Raw genomic sequence first — 14,350 nt, 5'->3', positions numbered from 1 at the left:
TGGGATCGGGTGATCTCCTTGTAGACGTTTTCCGCAAGCAAAAAGCGGAGAACCTCCTTGGAAACCAATAGTTTTACCGGCCTCAGTGTGTGTGTGAAAAAGAGGAGTGCATTCCAGTCACGTTCGTGAAAAGAATCATGACCAGAAAGCGTGGAAACTTGGTCACACACCTTCATATTGACGTTCGCTACACCAACGTTACCACAGAGCGTAACTATTGATTACCAGCGTTATACTGTCACCGTCTACATACCAAATTCATTGAGTGTCGTAACTGTCAGAGGTACGGCCATCATGAGAGCAAATGCAGACGAAAGATGGTATGTCAGTACTGTGGCCGTGAAGACCACGACGAAAAAGACGAATGTGACATTGTCGACCGTCATTGCGTCAATTGCGGGGGTGTGACCATGCTGCGTCTGCTCGTACCTGTCTGCCTGGACTCGGGAGAGGGAGATATTACGGGTCAAATATACACGAAGTGTCCTCTTTCCCCGAAGCTAGGGAGGATAGTCGAGTGTTCAGACCTGAATGTGGCCACTTATCGCACAGATCACTCGCGCAAAGACGCCTGTTGACAGTGTCACAGTCAAACATGCGTCAGTCCAGGCCTTGGTTGATAAGTTTAACTTAGGCAATGTTGTGTCCCAGACATGGCTGATGCTAAGGCCTGCAAAAGTCATTGTGGGGGACCCGAAACGGTTCAAGTCGGGTCCACAGAAACAACTTCTAAAACCACAATACAAACCACACACAAAACTACCTGCTGGGGCCACCTGGAGCTTAAACGTCAATTCCATCGGTGTCTCAAGGATTTACGCAACAAAAAAGTACAAAAAAAATTAAGTATATGAAAAAAAGTTACCGGTGCTCGTCATAGACGTGCTTTATCTCAACCGTCTATTGAAGTTACAAACACTTCCTGATAAGGCCAAACGACCAGAAAACACAACACACGCAGAAGCAACGCCAGACCAAAATCACCAAGTTAAAGCTGGTGAGGCTCCCTTCACTAAACAACAAACCCAGTAAGGGATCAGATGACCCTATCCTTGGTCGGAACATCTATGATGTTCTTTCGGACGACAGCAATTTTGGTGACAGCACATTTAACGTCACCAAACAGCCTACTTGTCCGACAAACTATCCTCAGAGAGCACCTTGACCAACACAATCATACAATGGAACATACGCGGATTTAAAGCGAATATAGAAGAACTTAAACATCTTATACAAACGAAGAACCCATATATATTTATGCCTTCAAGAAGTGATGCTGAAAGACACCATCAATCTCAGACAATTTACATTATACACCAACTCCCCAACAACAGACGGCCCGGGCATCAGGTGGTGTGGCGGTGGCGGTACATAAAACGTCCCTCACAGACACATCCAGCTAAACACCACCTTACAAAACTGTCGCCATAAGTGCAACTCTTCACCAAAAAAATAACGGTCTGTTCTATATATTTACCTCCAAATGCTCCATTTAGTTGTGATCAACTTAGTAACATCGTATCGCAACTATCAGTGCCATATCTTATCATGGGTGACTTTTAACGGTCATGATAGCCTCTGGGGCTCCCCCAGCGATAGAGGTAGACGTATCGAAGAGATTATTAATAAAAACAGCTTATGTCTTTATAACACCAATGCCCCAACATATTTACACACCCTGCCTCTGGGTTCGCTTACCCACATTAATCTATCGTTGTGCCATCGATCAATTTCTCTGGATTATGATTTGAGGGTTAACGATGATCTTTATGGGAGCGATCACTTTCCAATTATATAAAAAAAAAAACATAGGGTCACTAAAACTTGAGGAACCTATTCCTCGTTGGAATCTACATTAGACGGACTGGGTTCAATTTAAAAACTTGTGCGCAGAGGAGCTCATTGAGGATAACTTTTTGAACCTTGATGACCCCGTTAAAATTTTCACAGAAACGCTCACTTCTATCGCTACAAAAACCATACCAAAAATCCGTGCCAAAACCTACAAAGTTCCTTCTCTCAAATGATTCATTTATCAATAGATCTGGTAGAAATGCAGCTCTGAGGCGGTACTTGGCTACGCCAATCGGCTCAAACTATAACATTAAAAAAATATGGAGAGCAAAAGCTCGAAGGTCTATCAAATCTGACAAGAGAAGTACTTGGAAAGAGTACGTCTCAAAAAATTAATTCCAACACATCTTCGAAGAAAATTTGGGAAAAGATTGGTAAAATCAGTGGGAAAAAGAAAAGCAACACCATCCTCCCACTTCATTAACAAAAATAAAATATTTTCTTCAAAATCCGACGTAGCTGACGTCTTTGCCAAAAATTTTGCTAAAAATTAATCCGTCAAAAAATTATTCAAAAACTTTCCAAAAAATTTAAAAAAGAAAAGGAAAAGAGAAGTCTTAATTTTAAATCCTCCAATACTGAAAGTTACAATCGGCCTTTCGAGATACCAGAATTGCTCGGGTCCTTTGAGAAATCAAAGGACTCGGCGCTGGACCAGACGAAATTCCATATATGTTTTTAAAACAATTACCAGACTCTAAAATGTCTTTTAAGTATATTTAACCAAGTTTATTCTTCTGGCAATATTCCCGAAACGTGGATGGAATCTACTATTATACCTCTTCCGAAGCCCGGGAAGGAGCTACTGATGCCAATAACTATCGTCTTATTTCATTGACGAGCTGCATTTGTAAAACTCTAGAACGTATGATAAATACTAGATTAGTTTGGTTCCTGGAATCAAACAATATTTAAAGTCCTTTGCAAAGCGGCTTTAGAAACCGCAGGGGAACGGTAGACCACTTAGTTAGACTAGAAACATTTATACGAGAAGCCTTTGCCAAGAAAGAAAATATTGTGGCCGTATTCTTTGACCTTTAAAAGGCATACGACACGGCTTGGCAATATGGAATCATGAGCGATCTCCATGATATCGGTATACGTGGTAACTTGCCAAAGTTTATTTCAAATTTTATATCTGACAGGCATTTCAAAGTTCAAACGGGTTCAACTTATTCCAAAACAAGACACAGGAGATGGGTTGTCCCTCAAGGTGGTATCCTGTATGTCACACTTTTAGGATTAAAAATTAACGGCATAACCAAATGTCTTGGCCAATCTACGGAAGGGTCTCTATTTGTGGATGATTTCTTGATCTGTTACAGATTAAAAAAAATATGTACACTATAGAACGACAACTACAACAATGTTTAGGCAAACTACAGAATTGGGCTGACGAAAATAGCTTTAGATTTTAAAGATCAAAAACTGTATGCATGCATTTCTGTCAAAAACGAAAACCACACAACGATCCAGACCTCACACTCAATGGAATTAAAATTCCAGTTGATTAACGTCCTGTTAACAGGGTCACTTAGGTCGTGCCAGGTTTGTTGGTGGGGGAAAGCCGGAGAACCCGGAGAAAAACCTCCGCCAGCGGTCAGTACCTTGCAACTGCTCTACATGGGTGGGGGCTTGTGGTAATACGTATGTCGGGATATCCTAACCACGCGGCCACTTATAATTATATCTAGGATATAGTTTAAAGAGTAATTACATCCTAGACGGATTTAGCTTAAGTGATTTATACAAAACATTTTTTATCTATATTAAGTTGCATATTATGATAATCATCCTTTCCTACAGCAGGAAAGGGTAGCTTCTTCCGGAACCGCAGGTTCGGATTGGAAGGAGTTAGGGAGCTCACAACAGGATGGAGCAATTTTATTGGTTAGCACGTAAGTAACACCTACAGATGTAGCAGATGTACGAAGTGTTTGTCGTACATACCAAGTATGACGTCCGTTCTAAAGGTGTGTAGTATAAAAGACTAACAGCTCGTACAGAAGGTGTGGCTTTTTATTAAGGAAAACTCCACGGATTCTGTGCTTACGTTTAAACACGGTGGGAAATTCTAGATAGCTCTGGATCGGAGAGTATCCGCTATCTTAAGGTAAGTTTGTTTTGTCTTGTAAAATTCTGTTTTTATTACAATGCAAATACTTGCAGGCAAGTTACATATTACTAACAAATAGGTAAAACAGGTACTGTAATGTATTTTTATCCGATGTTCAGTTGCCATTTTTAAACAGTTGTATATGTTGATTCATGTGACACTCTTCTGCGCATATTAAAAGAAATATCCTTTTGACGAATTACGAAACTCTGTTTTGATTTACACATATCTTACTGTAAACTTTATGGACATTGATATTGAGCACAGCATTATACGTATGTAATATCAATTCTAGATGTTACCTACTTTTCAAAAGTTTTCCCTTTTTCGAATATTCATACTTCTATTGTCTTGCAATAATTATCGGTCAGTACTTTAAATTTGAAAAAAACCCATATAGAATATCAACTTGAAAAGATGAGAATATTTTATTCATTAAGATATTCATACGTTAATACGTTATTACGCCAAGCAATAATACGGATCCATATGTCATAGTAAATGGTGGACATAGTCAAGATAACATTAAGTATATGTATTCACGTTTTTATTTTTTATTTTTATACACTGTAGCTGAAGTCATAAGGATGTATGCTATTTACTTCTTTGCTATGGAAGAATCTCCCTTATTCACATATGGAATATGTTTATTGTACATATGAATATAATGTACAAACTTGTCGTACTCAGATATGTAATATTACTTTGTAACAACTGTTTGCATAGGAAAAATGGAATCAAATAGAATAAATATAAATAAAAAAAAACTGAATTTCTTATTTAGTCTACATGAAGATATTGAAATTGGTTTTGATACTGATGGTGATTTAGTACTGTTGAAAGTTCTTTTAGCTAAAACATTTTTAGGTCATCTGACCCAAAGGGTCAGGATAACCTATAGTCATCATGCACCGTCCGTCGTCGTCCGCCGTCCGCCGTGCGCCGTGCGTAAACTTTTCATTCAAACAACTTCTTCTCAATAACCGTAAGGCCCAAAGTACTCATATTTGGCCTGTAGCATACTTGGATGAAGGGCTATCAAAGTTGTGAAAATAAATGACCTTGACCTTCTTTCAAGGTCACAGGGGTCAAATAGGCTCAATTCCTTGAACGACTTATTCTAACTAACCAAAAGGTCCAGGGTACTCATATTTGGCCTGTAGCATGCTGGGATGAAGGGCTACAAAATTTGTGAAAATTAGTGACCTTGACGTACTGTCAAGGTCACCAGGGGTCAAATAGTCTAAAATCTTTGAACAACTTCTTCTAACTAACTGAAAGGTCCAGGGTAATCATATTTGGCCTGTAGCATGCTCGGATGAAGGGCTACAAAAGTTGTGAAAATAAATGACCTTGACGTATTGTCAAGGTCACCGGGGTCAAATAGGCTAAAATCTTTGAACGACTTCTTCTAACTAACCAAAAGGTCCAGGGTACTCATATTTGGCCTGTAGCATGCTGGGATGAAGGGCTACCAAAATTGTGAAAATAAATGACCTTGACCTACTTTCGAGGTCACAGGGGTCAAATAGGCTAAAATCTTTGAATGACTTCTTCTAACTAACCAAAAGGTCCAGGGTACTCATATTTAGCCTGTAGCATGCTGGGATGAAGGGCTACAAAAGTTGTGAAAATTAATGACCTTGACGTACTGTCAAGGTCACCAGGGGTCAAATAGGCTAAAATCTTTGAACGACTTCTTCTAACTAACCAAAAGGTCCAGGGTACTCATAATTAGCCTGTAGCATGCTGGGATAAAGGGCTACAAAAGTTGTGAAAATTAATGACCTTGACGTATTGTCAAGGTCACCGGGGGTCAAATAGGCTAAAATCTTTGAACGACTTCTTCTAACTAACCGAAAGGTCCAGGGTACTCATATTTGGCCTGTAGCATGCTGGGATAAAGGGCTACCAAAGTTGTGAAAATAAATGACCTTGACCTACTTTCAAGGTCACAGGGGTCAAATAGACTAAAATCTTTGAACGACTTCTTCCAACTAACCAAAAGGTCCAGGGTACTCATATTTAGCCAGTAGAATGCTGGGATAAAGGGCTACAAAAGTTGTGAAAATTAATGATCTTGACGTATTGTCAAGGTCACCGGGGGTCAAATAGGCTAAAATCTTTGAACGACTTCTTTTAACTAACCGAAAGATCCAGGGTACTCATATTTGGCCTATAGCATGCTGGGATGAAGGGCTACCAAAGTTGTAAAAATGAATGACCTTGACCCACTTTGAAGGTCACAGGGGTCAAATAGGCTAAAATCTTTGAACGATTTTTGTTAACTAACCCAAAAGTCCAGGATACTCATATTTTGCTGGTGGCATGCTGGGATGAAGGGTGACCATAGTTATAAAAATGAATGACCTTGACCTTCTTTCAAGGTCACAGGGGTCAATTAAGCTAAAATCTTTTAACTACACCTTTTAATTAGCCAAAAGGTCCAGGGTATTCATATTTAGTCAATAGCATGCTGAGATGAAGGGCTATCAAAGTTGTGGAAATAAATAACCTTGACCTACTATCAAGGTCACGAGAGTCAAATATTCCAAAATCTTGAATTTTGAACTTCTTCTCAAGTTCTATCAGTGTGATTAAGCTGAAACCTGCATGAAATGATCCTGACATGGTCCATACCAAGTGTTGTTATATTTTATGTTGATCCAAAATCCAAGATGGCTGCCACAGATGATCCAAGATGGTTGCCACAGATGCAATCTTGAAAACACATTTGAACTTCTTCTCAAGTTCTACCATTGCAATTTAACTGAAACTTGAAACATGAAATGCAACTGATATGATCTTGTCAAAGTGTTGTTATATCTCTGGTTGATCCCAGATTGAAGATGGCTACCATGACACCATATCTAATTATTTTTCTATACAGCTATTGCCAAGATAGTCAGATGACCGTTAAGGCCCTTGGGCCTCTTGTTTATTTTATTTTTTATGCCAAGATGTTGAAATTGGTTTTAATACTGATGGTGATTTAGTACTGTTGAAAGTTCTTTTAGCGAAAACATTTCTAATTTCTTGTTTTTTGTTGTTGTTTTTTTCTAGGCCAAGATGTTGAAATTTGTTTTAATACTGATGGTGATTTTTGCCACTTGCTGTTTCGGCAAACCCACAGTAAAGATGTTGAAGTCATCTTTAGGTGACGTCACTCCGGAAGCCCTTCACCAGCGTGTGTATACATGCTGTGGCGTCTCCTCCGGGATACAAAAGAGACATGCGCGTTTCCGATTCTTTGGTGAACGCCCATGGAAAGCACATCCGAGAAAGGGGAATAGAGCAAACCACAAAGGCAGACACGTTAAAGTCAAACATCACCGGAAGCTTGGAAAATCTCCGTTTCGTTACGGGAAATGATCAATACCGCAACACGTTCGACAATGTGCTATTTCGTAGTGGATGTACGTTTATAAAGATTAAATGTGGTATATTAATCTGAGTTTCAACGTACATTTGTACGTACATTGTTGTACCCAGTGCGTGTCTCGATGATTTCATTTTTTAAATCATTTGATAATTTATTCCTCTCTCAATAACGACAAACATTCCAAACTTATTTCTCGTACCTATATCACACATTGTACGAAATCGTAAGGAAATTACTTCGGGTAGATATGCGCACATCATATGAACTATATAACCAAACGGCCAAACCATACAATATCGAAGGACAGAATAAAGATGATATCAACGACGCCAATAAAAACAGCTAGATATAAATATTGTTTAAAAAAATATTTGACAACTGAAGAGCTCTTGGAACACCGACTTTAAACGGACATAATTCCCTTTGTGATGAAGACGACCGGCAATGGTAGATTTCTCATTTTTTCAAATGTTGTAGAAACAGACATTTTAATATGTTCATTGTATTTATTTCTTATTTCGATTTTATGATTTGTCTTTTGCCACTAAACAATTTTAAATGGAAGTATGATATGTGAAACACAGAAATTATTTTCTTTCATACCAATTAATACACTCAACATGCCTGGGGTTATTTATGCAATAAAGCCTCGTGACGTCACAGCGTCAAAAATACTGTTTTCTTGGTACAATCTTAAAGATGCTTCCCCACCGACAGAGCATAAACGATAATCATTATTTGAACAATAATTGGTGTTTAATTATGTCTAATAAACATAAAAATAAATATAAGATAATTAATTTTGCTTTCGGTGAATGCGCAATCAGTGCTTCATTTCATTTAGGATATAGAGCCATGGATTTTTTTCGGGATGCAATTAATTATATTCATAGTTTTATCATTAAGTAAAATCAGAAGCTCAAAATTCAATGGTGGTAATGTTGTAAAGTGAGTAACTTGTATCTGAAGAAAATTCTACATGTAAATTGTAATTCATCTGTTCCTGGTTTTGACAGAGAAAAAAATACTGTTTGTCAGCGGTGGACCGTCTTTGACATTTCGTTTTCAGAAACTAGGCTTGGTTTACTTTAAAATATACAAGCAAATTGATTTGCGTTGAAAAAATCAAGAAATTTTCATGTATGGAGAATTGACTTGCAGTCGCATTTTTTTTTGGAATTTATTTCAAAATAGCGGATAATTATAGTAGTATATATGTAATTGCAATAAAACATCGAGGTATGGGAGAAAAACACTCTTTCATGTGTGGATATGAAGGAAAGTAATATTCTTCCCTCGGGATCACAAAATGTAAAAGCCAAGGCTTGTGACCCCGGGTAGAATATCCCTATCCTCCATATCCACATATGAGAGAGTCTTATTATATTCTATAGGGGCTATCGTCGTTTATTGCAAATAATAACGATAACTTTCCAGGCAAAGACAATATAATTCGGTAATATTACGGGTGTCTTTTATATTGTAATATTTTAATCAGCGTTTCTTTCTCATTACTGTTGTGGTTTTTGTTATACGTTTTTTTATATCTGGATGGTATATGAATCCCGGTGCATCCGATAGTGTGGTTATTGTATAACTTTGAATTTTATTTCATGTTTGGCTATTTCACCAATATTGATTAAATGTTTTATGTAAACAAATTAACTTCATCACTTGTTATACATATAATTTACACAATTTATACATGGCGATACTGTCTGGAGCGGTTGTCGAGTTGTTAAAGGGACAATTCAGTCTAAGAGAACATAAAAAATATCGGACAAACCCAGTTCTAATGGAAATTAGATCAGTCGGTTTTACTGTTATATGCCAGAAAAGCCTATGGTGGTGAAATGCATGTGAAATGTTCAAACTCGCTCGCTGTCCGCCATTACACATTGTAGTCGAACATCTTGTATGCCGAACCCTGTCCCTTGCACGTAGAGTAAATTAACTTTTGTCTAGAACTGCTCAAATCGCTTTGACAACAGGGTGTTTATCTTTTTAGGTGAATTGTTTTGCCTAAAAATCATTCTATCACCTCCTGAGTGGTTTTGTAGTTCATTTGTTTAACGTACGTGACTTTGGCTCGGGTATGGGTACAGCGTACATATTGTACCTGCTTAATCGTATTGATCAACGATTTCTAATTAAAACGGTATCATTTGAATACTAAACAATGACGTGGAATTTGTCAATATTTTGTGATATATGTTTCATATATCGAACAATATATTTATGCCACATTTAGCTCTTGGTTATGTAAAAGAATTAGCCTGAGTGAATTGTCCCTTTAAAATAGGTCGCCAGTATATCCGTGCGTTTCGATACATATATATATATCTCATGTATCTCAAATGGAACGCGCCGTACCAGCCGACCTGTACCACTCGGATACAAGATGGCGGACTTGAGATTTTTCACTTGTCATTGAAAAGTTTTCTATGTTGAAAACAAGACAGAGCGTATTTTATATCCGATGGAATTATATGGATTATTTAATTTGTTTCAATGTATGTCGAAACTATTTCGGTATTATCATTTTATCCATTTTATTGTTAATACAGAAAAAAGACCTTTATATTCGAAGCGTCTCTTTCATATGGGTACCGCCCAGTAGGCCTACAAAAATATGAGATCCCAGAGGGATCTGAAGTGGCGCCCATCAAAGAATGATCTATGTTTGAGTAAGAAAAGAGAGATCTTTTCTCTGCTTTTCAATTATGCGGACAGGCATTAATTTCGAACGCTGATCAAAATCCAAGATGGTAGTCCGGCCGCCATCTTTTTGACCGGTCGGTCCGAAAATGCAATATGCACAACAAAGGTCCTAGTGGAACGTACATATACTCTTTGAGACATATCGCTTCAGCACTTTCCGAGAAATAACGGTAACAAACATCAATTATGAAAATCCCAGATGGTGGCCTGTCGTGCGGCCATCTTGTTGACCGATACGTCCCAAAATGTAATATGCACAATTGGTGCCCTAAGGGAACCTGAATATACAATTTGAGACAGATTGCTTCAGTACTTTTTGAGAAATAGCGGTAACAAACTTCAATTGTCAAAATCCAAGATGGCGGCCTGTCGACCATCTTCTTGACCGATCGGTCCCAAAATGTATTGTGCACAACTACGGCCCTGAGGAAATCTACAAGTGAAATTTAAGAGAGATCCCTTTAGTACTTTCTGAGAAAAAGTCGTAACAAACTAACTATCAAAATCCAAGATGGCGGCCTGGCGGCCATCTTGTTGACCGATCGATGACAAAATGCAATATGCACAACTAGGGCCCTAGGGGAACCTACACATGCAATTTGAGAAAGATCCCTTCTGCCCTTTCTGAGAAATAGCGGTAACAAGAAATGTTGACGGACGGACGGACGCACGGACCACAGACGAAAAGCGATTTGAATAGCCCACCATCTGATAAACTAATACGAATCCGCAAATGGAATGCCCCAGCAGTTCCGATTGTGGTACGCTTCTGAAAATCTGCTTGTATGGCGCGTTCCATTTGTGATACATTCCAATGGCAATGCAGGTATGTCTGTTGAAGTTGTCTCTCTTTACACATGTATATCACCAATTTAAGGATGTACTCCTCCGAGAAGTAAAACATTCCTTGTATTAAACTTTTACTCATATAGAGTTTTAGAAAAAGGAGTTCATACCACAAAAGAAAATAGAAGAGAAAACATATGTCCGTGTACTCGTTTTTGAGCTATTGTCACTCAAAGATACCTAGTTGACAAAATATTGGATTTTATGGGAATTTTGCCGTTTTGACCATATATACGAGAGATTAAAGCCATAATTTCTTAATGAGGTGTTTGATCACAGGGGGCCAACTCAATGAAAATGGAGTCAAATCTCATTTTTTTCTGAAAAAAATCACATGATTGTCATATATACATGTACTCATCAGTCCATCCACCAAATACAAATATTGTATGACAACATCCAGTTTCATTGAGTTGGCCCCCTGTGTGTTTGATATGTATGGATGTTTGTAGAATTTATTTTCCAGTAGTCTTCTTTAAAAATATACCAGTTTTGATTAATAAGACTAATATTTTTTCTCAGAATAACGACATATGCTACCCCTACCCCTTAATTTTGTGCAACAAAATACATCATTTTCAGCCATTTTTGTCAAATTTAACCTTTATAGAAAAAGTTCAGGTATTAAAGGTAGGTTTCGCCCAACCAAATAAATATTTTTTTTTGTAAAATCCGATAAACGGAAGAAAAGATGAAAAAACATATCAAAAATACCTCAATTTAATTTCTTTACACGTTTGAGATTGAACAAATGTGTCTTGAATACAAATTTGAAGGAAATCCTTGATTTATTACGGTGTCCGTCAGACAAAACAGTATGCAATGCCCGGATCTGTTGGGACTCGTGTAACGGCGTTGCACGTGGTAAGTTAAATTTCAACACATATGCCTGCGCACATACAGCCGCACACTAACTACATGTATGTTTGGTGTATTAAGCTAGCGAGAGTATGTAACATCTGACTTTTTGTTGCACGCTTCCGTTTGTTGCTGCGGCCTCGTTTTGGAAAAAAATACGCCATGTTCTATGTAAAGCTTGACTTCGCTCTATTTTAAGAGGAGTATTTTCCTGGTCAAGCTAGGCAACTGACCACCCATATTGTTCGCTGTATGCATTGAAAATGATCTGAAGATTATATCTATGTACAGGATAAATTTCAATTTCGTAGTCTTTATATTTCATTGGGCGAAACCTACCTTTAAACTTTTGATAATATTTTGCATATCAACAGTAAAAAGGATTGCTCTTTCTAAATCGGCCAGAAAAATGGGGGTCCATGTGCTTTTTTTTTTTTTTGCTCCATTTTAATATTTGTTATTTTTCAGTATTTTAGAGTGAAAAACTAAAGTGCTCAAATTACCATTTAATGTAAAAAATAAAGTGACAAAAGTGAATCATTTCACACATTAATGCTCAAAATTTCAAATACCACGAACCCAGTAAAGATCTACAGCAAAATAAGCTCGATACAGCTAAAAATACTGGCGCAATGATTATTTAAGTAAAAACAATTTTAGTAAAAAATGGTAAAACTGTGGCCCTACTCAAAGCGAAAAAAGACACAATTTCAAATTGGCAGCCAAATGGGCTATTTCTTAAATTCCAGTATAAAAAAAATCTATCAAAAATACAAAAGTAATTTTTGATAATAGTTGCAACTGGCAACTTGCTACAGATATTGATAGATTTTATTTGAAAATCTCAAAACTTCTTTTATCTATCTCGAAACGAGACTTCAACGGGACTGACACCTCAGAAGAATACATCCTTAAGAGTTCACAACGACAGTGTCAGCACTTAAACTTTTGAGGGATATGTATTCATGTGATTCTTTGACACGACTCGTCCTGACAAGGGTTGACACTATTTGACATTGTGTGAACTTTCCTCTAGATGATTTTCGTCGTAAATAAACCAAATACCACATTTTTTTCCAAATATTGAGAAGTTGGTTACGTTTTAATTAAGAGTATAAACCGCCTTCTTACAGCTCAAAAGTACTTACACAATGATAAATGCTATACATTAAAAGCAACATTATGAAAAGTATGGTGCTCTTATATATGTTTTACATATATTTTTTTCTTGTAATAAATATGCCTTTGTAATCACCGAGGTTAAGCTGACAAGATTATAACTCCTAAATGTTGCAAACATATACTTCTGTTTTCAAAAGTAATATTACAAATATAACAACATTACAACACGTCCCTCAAATATTTAATCAAACACACATGGTATGTAATACTCAAATAGTATGATTTTTAATGATTTTTTATCAAGACCGCCAAAACGTCTAAAACGGTAGATGGACACACAGGTTGGTTCAAAATATAGCTATGGTCTAACTCATAACTCATATCGCTATGATCTAACTCATAACTCATATCGCTATATGGTCTAACTCATATCACTATGGTCTAACTCATAACTCATATCGCTATGGTCTAACTCACAACGCAATGGTGTAACTCAGAACTCATATCGCTATATGGTCTAACTCATATCACTATGGTCTAACTCATAACTCATATCGCTATGATCTAACTCATAACTCATATTGCTATGATCTAACTCATATCACTATGATCTAACTCATAACCCATATCGCTATGGTCTAACTCACAACGCTATGGTGTAACTCAGAACTCATATCGCTATGATCTAACTCATTTCGCAAGGTCTACATGTAACTCATAACTCAAATCGCTATGTGGTCTAACTAATATCACTGTGGTCTAACTCATATCACTATAATATAACCCATAACTCACTTAAAGTGATATGATTATAATTTTTCTTTGTTTTCATACCAAATCTGGTTTTCTGATTGGCCAATATCTTATTTGCATACCACTATGAAAAAAAATCCGAGAATGGCGCGAAACCCCGACGTTATCGTGACGTCACAATAGAGACATTGACGTTGCGTATTGATTCGGAAAAAATAATCCCTTGAAAAACACTATTACGTTACATTTAAACACACTTCATTTATCAAATAGAGTATAAAATTAGTTATAAGTATTGATGTCACTATTTTTAAATTTTATCAGGTTATGAAAAAAAATGTTTGCAAATTTTGTGAGAATCCGCTACGCGGATTCACACAGTTTGCAAACATTTTTTTTCCATACCCCGATAAAATTTAAAAAAAAAATAGTGACATCAATGTATGATCTCACTCATAACTCAAATCGCTATGGTCTAACTCATAACTCATATCGCTATGATCTAACTCATATCACTATGGTCTAACTCATATCGCGATGGTCTAACTCATATCGCTATGGTCTTACTCATATTCCTATGGTCTAACTCATAACTCATATCGCTATGGTCTAACTCATAACTCATATCACTATGGTCTAACTCATAACACTATGGTCTAACTCATATCACTATGGTCTAACTCATAACTCATATCACG

General features: G+C 37.0%; 1 long non-coding RNA gene across 1 annotated transcript; it reads left to right on the top strand.

Moving 5' to 3' along the window:
- The first annotated feature begins 3,641 nt into the window (after nucleotides 1-3,641).
- On the top strand, nucleotides 3,642-9,017 carry LOC138321493 (uncharacterized). The gene is made up of 2 exons (XR_011208339.1): nucleotides 3,642-3,967; nucleotides 7,034-9,017. It is a non-coding gene; the product is annotated as an uncharacterized lncRNA (long non-coding RNA).
- Nucleotides 9,018-14,350: the final 5,333 nt, after the last annotated feature.

The sequence above is a fragment of the Argopecten irradians genome, chromosome 1 (genome assembly GCF_041381155.1).
Source record: "Argopecten irradians isolate NY chromosome 1, Ai_NY, whole genome shotgun sequence".
NCBI lineage: Eukaryota > Metazoa > Mollusca > Bivalvia > Pectinida > Pectinidae > Argopecten > Argopecten irradians.
This window is presented reverse-complemented; position numbering and strand designations above follow the sequence as displayed.